Here is a 12,515-nt window from a genome sequence, read left to right as displayed (position 1 = left end):
CAATAGAAAGCATCCTGACTGGAAACATCACAAACTTGCATGGGATGTGCACAGCCCAGGACCGGAGGGCTCTGCAGCGGGTGATTAAAACTGCATTGGTACCCATCTTATCATCTGTGCATCAGTGATATCAGTGAGGTGAGGTGCCTGTGCAGAGTCCAAAGGATACTAAAACACCGTACCCACCCCAGCCACAACCTGTTCACCCTGCTGCCTTCTGGGAAGAGATACAGAAATATCCTCCGTCATTCCACCAGACTCCAGAGCAGCTTCTTCCCCAAGGCATAGACTGTGAGACTCCTTAATTCATGCTCGGCAGTCTAACATGTAAAATAAAATACAGAAATATTATTTCTGTATATTTTTATGTTTTTGTATATAATGTTTGCTATTTGTGAGTAACATAAAGGGAACAACAACTCCAGCTTACTATATAAATCTGTGTTGTAAAATGACAAATAAATCTACCTTGTAACTTTAAAAACAAATCTAATAACCGATGTATGCCAATGAAGAACTTGAAATTTGAGGTAAAGTATTCTTATGGGTATTTTCACCTGCCATCTCGCAAACCATTTACTCACTGGGGATGGAAAGGGGGGCGCAGGCTGGCTGCGACACGTTATTACATCATTGGTTGCCAGTTTTGAATCAAACAAACTTATTACTGTCCTGGCTTATCACCCTATTATAAACTGTCAGTAGCTAGCATTACATTAGCAACAACAAGTACCAAATAGCTGTAGATATGTAACTTAGGGTTGTTAGGTCAGATCATGTATGCGTGTTCCTTTGTGCCTATAATAACACTGTTGACACAGTATCCAGATAACCAGAGAAAAGCAGAGACAGGTTACTCGAGTTGATGACAACTAATTATGTTACATAATGCTGAAATTCAACCATTTGGTATGTCAGGAGATGCAGTGACTTAAACCAACAGTGAAAAAGAAAAGTATAAATTAAATTAAAGTTATTATTATTTATAATAAGCTAACAATAACAGTTAATCATTTTATTATGATTATCTTGTTTTCATAATCATTGTAAGCCAAACAATTGAATAATGGAAATAGTCTGTGTGGCTCTCTGTCAGGCATGGAGATAGAAGAGGTGGAGGTTTTCTTCCCGTGGGTTAGTTGTCCGATTTGGATGAAAACAACTACGATATCTTGTATTCAAATTAACTGCTGAACTCTGACACCAAATTCGACCCAAAAGGAGCCCACATGTCCCTTTCAATAGCCGACAAGAGCCCGCGCTATAAGGAAGGGCCAGCCCCTATTATTTCGTGGGTAGCCTGAGCCAATTGTAAAATAATGATATCCAGCTTTAAGTAGGAAGTTCATGATCCACCAGCAAAAAAACAAAACACATCTGCGTCAACCGCCTAATAGAGAGCGATGCAGCAGCAGCTTGCCGCCAAGGGTTTTTGAAAAAAATACGGTAAGCCATACCCTTAAAAAAACCTGTGTAAAACAATGATTTTTCATGGTATTGGTATAAAATTTAAAATTGGACTAGGGAAGGCTTTATGCTGTGGCCCCACAGTGTCTTCCAGCTAACAAATCCCAGCTACAGTTGTCTGCATGCATGTGTTAGCAAACATTTTCAAGCGGAAACAAAAAATATATTAGTGTGTTTAAACTTATATTAATCAATTCCAGTAGCACTTACAATTATTTTGGGTTAGACACTTCAGAGTGTTATCTTTCAGAGAAGCACAAAACCATGGATATACTCCAAATGGTTCAAGAACTGCATTCAATTATGCTTTGAAAGGGTGTTTTGCATCAGTTTTACTGGAATGGTAAGAGGTTATGCATAACTGCTCACTTTAAACTCAGACGACACGTTTAGACACTTTTCAAATGTCTAAATCACCCCTTTCCTCAGACTACCTGTGTGGATAGCATCACTTCTTCATGCAGCCAAACGCCTGAGGGCTGACCGTGCCCGTCGGAAGAAGGTCTACAGGCTTCTGCATAGGAAACTGGTTGGTACTCATGTAATAAACTGCAAATGTGGTAGAACCATTGCTTTCTTACATCATATGTACATTTTGACCACATATCATTTTGCACATTGATGCTCATGTAATAATAATAATAATAATAATAATAATATAGTCTATATGGGTCATTTGATAAGGCAACAACAACTTACTTGTTTCACTGTTAATTTTGGGACATTTGTTGCTGGTGGCAGGGGCTGCTCATTAACCTCTCTACTGACTTGCTTAAAAGGATAACAGTGTGTGTGTTTGTATGAGTAGACAGAGTGGGACGCTGCTAGACATAGTATTGATAGTTGTCCCACAGTAAAATATAAATTCAAAGTCTTAGTGGCATAGCAGGATTTCTCCCAATTCTCCTTATTACCACTCCTCACTGCCAGTGGCCATGAATTGAGGTGGTTTAGTATCTGATCAGAATGCATCCCTGTTACAGGCTAGCAAAAAAATGAGTCCAGGCCCACAACTCAAAGCCAGGACTGGTAAATGTAACAATATTTATTTCTGCAGATACCAAAGGTGCATGGGAAGGGCAGAGCCCGGGGTTAGGGGAGGGGCAGGTCCGAGGACAATGCTAGGAGCAGAATTGGGCCGGACAGAGAGGCTGACGAGGGGACTACGACGAGGTCCAGTGGTTTAGGATCCAGCCGCGAGTCCAAAGTTCCAGAGTCCGAGGAGCAGGCTTAGGCAGGAGTGGAGCGTTGTCCAGCGTCAGGTCCAGCACCGAGCTCAAACATAACAAACTCGGGAGTATTGTCTACAAGTCAGGGTATTTATGGCGGAGGTGATTGTGGTTGGTGTCGTGCAGCTGTTCTCCTGACTCCCGTACACCCGTCACCACTTCTGCAATAAAGCACACAGACACAAGGATGGAAGAGAAAGAGAGAGAGCGAGCGAGATAGACCTACACCAGAAGTGCAGCTCTGTATTCAGGCCAGCGTCCCTGACACTCCTGGACACATTTTAGTTGAGGTACAATATTCCAGCAATGTCCAACTGGTAAGGAGGCCACGGGGCATAACCTGAACACACTGGAGGGATTAAATATCCCATCTGGTGGAGAAAAGTCTGGACTACCAGTGGACTACTTTTCTTTCACCATGACCTGGACTTCCATAAGCAACAGAAAATGAAAGTATGGATGGAAAAAATAAATGCACTGATAAATGATTGCTGATGACTGTAAATCCTCAAGGAACAGTCCTGTGTAGGCGCATCCACCAGAAGTCAAACATTATTTCAGCTCTTCTCTGTCCTCCTCAATTTTATTCCAGATGTTTCATGGGTTCGGTGTGAAGGAGGGGAATCCGAGTCAGCCCACCTATGTTTATCCTGAAGAGGTGAAAATGTTGCTGCATTCTGTCTTTTCACAGGACATCTGTGACTACCCTAACCCCTGCCATGACCAGGTGACTATAAACTCCTTTAACAACTCATTTTGACTCAGAAGTCATTTCAGCGCAGCTCCATGACAGTGAATTACATGGTCAGTGGGTTCTGGCCACTGGCTCTGTAACAGTTCTCACCGTTCACCTTAAACACTGAACAAAATTATAAACGCAACACTTTTGTTTTTGCCCCCATTCGTCATGAGCTGAACTCAAAGATCTAAGATTTTCTCTATGTACACAAAAGGCCTATTTCTCTCAAATATTGTTCACAAATCTGTCAAAATCTGTGTTAGTGAGCACTTCACCTTTGCAGAGATAATCCATCCACCTCACAGGTGTGGCATATCAAGATGCTGATCAGTATGGGTATTGCACAGGTGTGCCTTAGGCTGGCCACAATAAAAGGTCACTCAAAAATGTGTGTCCTGCAGTGCTGCTGTAGCCTCATATTTCCACAATTTGACTGATTTAAATGTTGTTTTGGGTGTAAATGGACAGAAGAAGCAGAGAAATGTGGTCTGATAAACCAAAATAGGGACAGGAGAGAGCTTTGTAGCTGCCTGGAATAATCATGTAGACATGTTCCAGGGTATTACTTCCCCCGGTGGGAGTGTCCACATGGAATTTAGGTAAAACAGTTCTAAAATCTCTCGTTGACTAAAATCATCAGCTACAATACATCTACATTTTCTAATTTTGCTGGGACTGAAATTCAACCCGGGACTTTGAGACAGAGAGGCCTTTTATGCAATGCAATTTTAATACTAAAAGTGTTTTTGTGGTATAAAGAGAATCAGAGTATGCTGAAGACCTTCACGAAACTTTAGGATGACACCTGCCTCCTCAGTTTTTATAAGCAAGTCACCACTGCCCTGAACAAGACCAGGGGTCTCATTTTTAAACAGTGCTTACGTACAAAACAGGGCTGGAAACGTCTGTATAAACAAACACCCGTTGATTGATTTTCCCTGTTTTCAGTGCGTCAGTTGAGTAAATACGAGAGCATAGTTTCATAATGTTATCATATGTTTGTTGTCTTATTGCACCAGCGTGTGGATGTGATACGCTGCTTGTAAAAACACATTATGGGAAATATAACACAATAACACTATTTATTAAGTTGATCTTTCAGTGTCCCGCTTATGGCACAAAACACAAGTCATATTTCTTTCAACTCATCAGCACCCTCTTTAAGTGAGTGGACTTTTTTTGTAGCCTCAATAAATGTGTTAACAAAAGTGGTATGAATTTGGTTTACTCTCGTTTCGAACGAGGGAATCCAAATTATGTACCTGAATTATCCAATGTGTCTTGTATGTTTATGTCCCCCTTCACCTCCATCACTACTCAGGAGGGATGCCCCTTGCAGCAGATCGGTTATAAAGGGGTGGAGCTACAGTGTTCGGCTCCACCCCTCCACCCCATCGGCCGGTTTTAGCCTGGAATGGACCGGCAGTAGGGAGTCTTCCTTAATATTTGATTATATCTTTTCATGTGACAACACTGAAGAAATGACACTTTGCTATTGCTATACTTTGCATTGTAAAGTACCGTAGTGAGTGTACAGCTTATATAACAGTGTAAATTTGCTGTCCCCTCAAAATAACATCACAAAGCCATTAATGTCTAAACCGCTGGCAGCAAAAGTGAGTACAACCTTAAGTGAAAATGTCTAAATTGGGCCCATTTTGTGTGGCCACCATTATTTTCCAGCACTGCCTTAACCCTCTTGGGTATGGAGTTCACCAGAGCTTCACAGGTTGCCACTCGAGTCCTCTTCCCCTCCTCAATGACGACATCACGGAAGTGTCATTTCTTCAGAGTTGTCACATGAAAAGATATTATCAAATATTAACAAAAATGTGAGGGGTGTACTCACTTTTGTGAGATACTGTACATAAATAAAACAGAAGAACTGTGCTGTTAATTCTCTCTCTGTCTCTCCAGGTGGTGTTCGTAACTGTAGAGGATCTGCACAAACTAAATTAACCCTAACCCTTTATTTGGATTATCTGTTAGTAATTGACCAGTACCAGTTTTATAAGGTGTCACTCAACATTTACAAAAAAAAAATCCTTCTTCTGTATGATACAGTATGCACTGATTGTTAATCTACCGTATGTTGAATATTCTCTTTCTCTGAGTCAATTCTGTGACCAGGAACAATTTAAATAAAAAAAAAGTTGTTCACATTCTATATATCAGCTTCTAACAGACTCTCCACATTTGATGCATTTCAACTGAATGTTGCAACAAACTACACTATCTGGTACCAGCTATGTGTGACAACAATGACAATGATTAATCGTTTGACTAATACCCATTAAATATCCATTTAATGGTCTCAACTAGTAATGTTAGTAGATTTTTTAATTTTGTTTGTGCACACACATTTTGTTTTGTAACTCACTTATGAGCCTCTCTACCAAATAGATGCTGATCAACAGCAAAAGTGCTTTTTTGTTGAAACAGTTCTAAACCTTGGTTAAGACCACAACTCTGTAATAAAAACACACAGGGAACTTTAACATATAACTATTTAAAGGCATGTAGAGGCCAACAAATTTTCTCCCATTTAAGGACTGGATTTTGTTTTCTCCACTGGAAGGGCAACCTACAGGGCACTTTATCCCATTGTCTTGCACACTGGGCCACCGTAGAGGTGGTGCACTCTACAATTCTTATTTTGATGAAATAACTATTAAATGAAAATTTTAAAGAGGTGTTATTATGCTTTTTGGCTTTTTCCTCTGCAAAGTGAAAAAGCCCAAAGTCCATCCCAAAGGGAGTTCCCATCTCCCACATCAGACTCTGCTCTGAACTGCCTGAAAACAGCTCGTTTGTAGTCCAGCTGTTTACCTTTCATCCCTGTTACGTCACAAGGATGAAAGCTAAATGCCCGCCAAGTGGCTACTCTGACATGCCCTCAAAAACACAGGTGGAAAAACACTAGACTGCAGCACACCTCTCCTCTCCCTTCCAAACACCAGCTACCCTCCAGGCAGTCAATGAACATGAAGTTGTTACTGTGATGTAGAGACAGAGCTCAGTTAAAACTTTATGGATGAAAGATACATTTGTTACAGATTAATAACTCACCACTCTCAAACTCTTGCTCCAGTCTATGTTGCCAAACTGGTCGGCAACATGTAGCCTATAGCTGAATCAATTGTTACTAGTAAAATGGGGAGAGTTACAAATATCAAAAGGAATAGTTATGGCTAGTAATAACTAAAGTACTTGTAGCTTTTAAATAGCGACTAGTAGGTTTAAAGGAATACACTTTTAAATGGCTTGCCATAGAGAATGTAATGAGACAAGCAACTGAAACTAAATACGAACACTTGTGATCAGGCTGAAATCTCACCACAAATCCACACAAATGATCAGCACCTCCGACAAAGTGCAGCTCACAGTCCCAAACAAAGCAACTCTGCACCTTAGTTTTTACATTTTTATAATGCAAAACTACCAGCTACGGTACTTGCCTGCACAATCTGGCTGCGACTCACAGCCGCTCAGCTCAAGTTGCACTTGGTTACTATCATGGCGTATGGTGGTGTAGCATCAGCTGGGTGGAGTTTATTTGCGCAGTTTCTCTTGCACACCCTCTTACATTTTGCGACCTAGGCCTAGGACTGTATACACGGGCTTCTTCTATACAAACACTGTGTGGGCAGATTCAGGGGGCAAAAATGCTTTGGTAGCCGGTCAGAAGACTGTAGTCCTCCATTGCAATCAACATAAATTTTGCATTGTTTGTAAATTCTAGTTAACTTAATAATAAACTATCAATTCAGAGTTGTATTTGTTTGTTTGTGTTTCATTTGCATATTAATAAAACATGCGCCACTGCGCAACGGACCTTATGTTGTTCAAGTCAGCTGTTAGCCAAGAAGGGGCAGGAGTTTTATTTTTTTCTTCATTTGGTTTTTTACTACTATTTTTTTCTATAATAAAAAAATTAATAAAATAAATAAAATATAATATATATATATATATATATTAAAAGATATCAATCAAGCATAAGTTAGAATGGAGAATGAGGGAGATAGGCTAGTTCTTTCCACAGCTTAAGTATTGCCATTGTTGTGTCTAAGATGCAAAGAACATTGTCGTCCATTGTAAACTCTGCGTGAGCAGCACAAAGCTTTCAACCCTGAACAATTCTACATCTAATTTATCAAAGCCTCTGTTAAAGCAGCGCAGCAATGTGAAACTTCGCCTACAGAAAGAAACTCAGCGCTAAGCAACGTTTTGTGTTTTGTAAAAGCACTAAATTCTTCTCTTATAAATGCATGTGCAAAAAAGTAACGTTAGTTCAAAAGTCTGGAGAGACTTGCTTTATTTTTTTTATCTCAGCCGTTGGCGTTAAGAAATGTTATGTTTGGTAAAAATAAATTTTCCCTCTGGGACCATAAAGTATATTTTTTTTAAAGTTTGACATTTTATTGGAATGAAGTAGGCCACTCCCTAGTGATATTTAGTAATCATTACTCCAAATTTTTTATTCCTTCCGCCATCATGTTATTGAATTCAGACAGTAGTCACTTTAAATAGGATCCTTATAAACAGCTTACATGATAAAGTATTTATTGAATGCTTGTATGCACCAATGTGCAGTGCAGTAGATTAGTGTAATTAAATAGCATTCTTTGAATCTGCAACTAATTTTATAGAGAGAGGAATTAGATATGGTATTACTTTGTCATACAATTACATGAGCAGCTGGATTGCATTTAGGTCATATCAAAGAGAAGAACTCAGCAGGAGCACAGTCTGGCCTAAGTGAATTCCACCCATGCAGCTTTGATGTGTCTAAAAGCTAACATTACAGTAACTTTTGTTCAACAGAGGAGATATGGAAGAAGAGAATATGTCTGTTGCTTTTTACTTGTTAACATCTTGGTTTCTTCAATTGTTAATATAAGTGTAGTTCTAATATAGTAACAAAAGATGCGAGTGCAAAGATTTTGCAAGTGCAAGTTAAGCATTCCCTCGGGGCTAAGCCCCCGTCTTTCAATCCTAGTAACGTCCCTGCGTGTCACGGTGTAAACATGAAACTGATTGTCTACTCCACAATTACAAAAGATTTAGCAAAAGAAAAAAGTACTACCACATTAGAGATTTTTTTGCATGGATCGACAATGAGGCGGAGGTTTTTAACACGGGAGTACAGACGACTGTGGCGGTGGAAAACAGTCTGAGTCATCATAAAGTAAATATGGCAACATGCACAGTACAATTGTATATGTGTTATTTGCACAGTACAAAATATTTTATTAAAAATACCAAAACCAAAACACTGTATGTAGCATTTTGTTTTTTGTTCTGCATGCAAGATCCTATCAAGAAGCCTAATGTGAGTGTCTGCGTCATCGTTTCTGAAGTCCTCCATTTTTGCCTGTCAGCACTAATACACTACCCCGAAATATAAAAAAAACAAAAAAAAACGGGGTCAGCAGCATTTTCAAACTTCTCCGTTTTAGGTTTTCGGATTTGCCGTTATAGCCTGGACGGTAGATGCAAACGTAGCAAAAGGTCTGTGTTTTAAAACAAAAATGTAGTAGTGTGGATATAGTCTAAGACGTGATGCGAGGAGTTGAGGAGGCACAACTGAGAAACGAGAAAGGCCTATTTGAAGCCCTGGGATGAGGTCGCACCCCCCACGCTGTGGTCCAGCCAATCAGATGGCTATTTTTCTTCCTCTTTGGAAGTTTTAGCAGCATCTTTCCTGGTGCACTGTGCTGATTACGACACAGCATCAACACCAGCTTAATACCACAATTGTAGTTACAAATGACAAAAATCCATGAAGTGCAACGCTTGCTAAAAAATAGTGTTTACCACCAGAGTGAGCTGGAGGCGGGACCAAATTTGACGGAGACGGCCGCTTCTACTATGTCTACAGACTTTACTTTATTTACTTAACCCTTGTGTTGCGTTTGGGTCTGCGGGGGCCATTTGAGACTGCTCCAGTTGTTACCACACACTTTACCTTTTACCTATAATATTTTCTGACACTATCCCAGCCCCATAAGGGCCTGTGAGCACCAAAGCGTTTTTTCCTGATGCCAGCATGTTTTTTCAATTAATTGCAATGGGAGCGCCGCGTTTTTACAACATGGTAAAAACACCAGCAGCGTGACGAGGCATTGAGCGTCTCTCCGAAATTATCAATGAAAACTAAGTTGTGTGAGGATCAAACAGACTGTAGCCATGTGTTGAGACTTAGCAGCCAGCTAAAACGCCGTACACCGTGTGGTGAGACGGAGACCACTTGGACAGAGTCGTGGAGAGTGCAGGCGGCCACAAGCCATCACAATCTGGAGACGGTCTGAAGAGCAGTGTGGGGGGAAGTCCTGCTCTTCCAGGATGGAAAATGTGTTGGTCAGCGACAGGGGAGCTTCCCACCATGTTTACTCTTACGAGTCTGATTTGCAATGCAATGGTTAAAATGCAATTTGTAAGAACTCTAATTGGCCTTTTCATAAGGCTATACTGCTTCTTTAAATTTAGGGAAGCCAATTTATTTCAGAAGCATTTTTGTTGGATTTGTTGAAATTCTTGACATACTGACAGCAAATAATAAATCAAATGCCTGTCTACCTACCTACCTGTTCACAATCTTCCTGTAAGGTCTGAAGAAAGGGTTGGGATTTGTTTGTTTAGATACTTTACTCTTACTAGTTACCTACCCTATAGCTTTAAACTGTTGTTGAAACTTCAAACTGAGACTGATATTTATTTTTAAAAATAATGGATACAAGAGCAGTTAGGTATGGTCACCAGCGGTTTAAGATATTTTAATTGATGTTTTGATGGTTCTTATTTGCTGTGAAAGTAGGTCACCATTGGAATTAACTGAAACTGCCGTGAATCGAAATCTGACTACAACATTTGATTGTCAAAACTTCAGATGAATATGCCATAAAAGACCTATCCTATAAATGTCTTTAAAAATTTAATAATTCACCTTTTTTACTTACTTGACATTGCACCCACCTAATAAAGTAGAGTTTGAAGCCTCTGCATCGACATGTTGACAAAGTCTGTGTGTACATAGCACTGTCAGCAATCACAGACAGTTTTTGTTCAAAACCCAAGGGGGAAGTTTCTGGTCTGAGACGTGACTCCATTGCGGAAGTCCCTTAAACCTGCATACGGCCAGCAGGGGGCGACTCTTCTGGTTCCAAAAAGAAGTTTGGTTCCCTTAGAAATAATGGTAAAATTACCCTACTTCTCAGCTGATTTATTACCTCTGTAAACACTTTCCTGATGAGTTTATGGTCTCTGTCGCTAGTTTCAGGTCTTCTTAAATACAAAATGATTTAAAAAAAAAAAAGCAAATTATGGTCCCATTTATTTTAAAATAGACCATAAAGCAGAGTATGCTTTACGGCGAGATTATCTGTGATTGACAAGTCGTAACCATGGCGACCTGTCAATCAGACTAGAGTAACTCGTACCCACGGCACTATGTAACTTTAAACAGCGCCGTTATAAAAGCTTATAAGGAGTTGGCTGTTCACTTTCTCTGGTGAGTACATTTAGTTTTTTTAGACTGTTGTTCGCTAGACAAAGCTGTCAGCCCTGTTAAAATGACAGGTCGAATTACAGATGCACCTAAGCAAGCTAACTAGCTCCACAAACGGCCGTTAGCTCCACCTTCTCGTCCAAATATGGTCATTATTGGGCACTTCCTTGTTGCAAAAACTCAACATGGCGGCGCCCTATCGGCCAAAACTCGAGGCTTCAAAACGGCAGTCCACAAACCAACGGGTGACGTCACGATGACTACGTCTACTTCTTATAAAAATTCCCAAATTGCAACATACCCATACCCACACATAACAGGTGATGGATACCATACCAAATACCATAGTAACCTGGTCAATCAAGAGCTCTAAAAGCCACTTGGAGTTAGATACAGTACGTCTACAAAAGTTCAGTCCTTGAATATAATAGCTTTTGCACATGTGCATGTTGCCTTTAGGTGGATGGTGATCACGTTTCTGATGCAATCTCGCAATAAGTGATAACACTGGCCCTCTCTGTTGTGGTCCTGCTTGGTAGCAGGGCTTAAACAAAGCTGTGACTTGTGCTACATTCAACATGCGGCTGTGTTGTACTTCGACAACGTGTAAACTGACTTGTAACTCCGTGGTTTGGAGCTTTAGTTTCATTCATGTGTTCCTATTTGTAGGCTACTTTAATCAGCCTCACTGTTTACTGATTACTTTAGCTTTATTTTTTGTGTCAGATTATGACTGATCTAAACTAAATTTCTATCTTAATGTTAAGCTTTCCACTGTTGAACTACTGCAAGGAGAAAAGAAAAAAACACTAGTAGGATAAATCAAGTATAAATCCAGCTTAAAGGGATATGACCTATATTGTTATGATACTAAGCCAGTTGAAAATCAGTCACCAAGTTTCCCTTTAAGGTGTAAAAGCACAGTGAATTTGTTTTTTTTTTTAAGCCTGTTTCATGCATTCTTCATCAGATATATTAAAATGCTTTAAATCCACAGATTGGGTCTGGGTGTGTCTATTTCCTACAGCTATTTTTTCTTTTTCTCAGTGCCTGGAGTTAAAAATAGTTTGGTAAGGAAAAACCTCAAACCTAGCAACTGTGTGCTGATCCAGAAGTCAGCACAGACTGGACATTTTCTCCTGGTGACTGTATGTCTTCGTTTCAGTGGCAGTCTCTCACAGTGCTGTAGTCAGTGCATTTGTGTTTTGAAAGTATCTCAAAGGGCTTTGGGCATTTAAAGCTGCCAGGGAAACACTGGTGCCAAGTGCTAACTGCCACCTTCTCTGTGGGTTGTTTTAATAGGCCAGCATGAAGGAGCACAGCATGGGCCTGTGTGTTTCCGTCTGCGTCTGTCCACAGCACATTACAACAGATTATTGGTGTCAGGGCCAGTGTGCGACTTCAGCTTTTTTTAAGAAGATCAACTCAAGTTCACATCATACAGCTAGCCGGTGAGCTCAAGCTTTTTCTTTAAACAATTGTTGCACAATATTAATTTGTGTCATTTAGTTACCATTGTGTCATAGTGTACCACGGATTTCAGTATCAATTCATTAAAATATGAAAAATCTAT

At 40.0% G+C, this 12,515-nt stretch overlaps 1 long non-coding RNA gene across 1 annotated transcript; it reads right to left on the bottom strand.

The window, feature by feature from the left end:
- Positions 1 to 2,486: 2,486 nt before the first annotated feature.
- Positions 2,487 to 10,541, bottom strand: LOC119906064. Its single transcript, XR_005444923.1, has 2 exons — positions 10,411 to 10,541; positions 2,487 to 2,857 (listed from the first exon to the last, which is right to left on the bottom strand). It is a non-coding gene; the product is annotated as an uncharacterized LOC119906064 (long non-coding RNA).
- Between the last annotated feature and the right edge of the window lie 1,974 nt (positions 10,542 to 12,515).

Source organism: Micropterus salmoides, unplaced genomic scaffold (assembly GCF_014851395.1).
Source record: "Micropterus salmoides isolate LMB-PRFRI ecotype aquatic unplaced genomic scaffold, ASM1485139v1 Ms_hic_scaffold_1, whole genome shotgun sequence".
Classification (NCBI taxonomy): Eukaryota; Metazoa; Chordata; class Actinopteri; order Centrarchiformes; family Centrarchidae; genus Micropterus; species Micropterus salmoides.
Note: the sequence above shows the minus strand (reverse complement) of the source record. Positions and strands in the feature narration are given on the sequence as shown.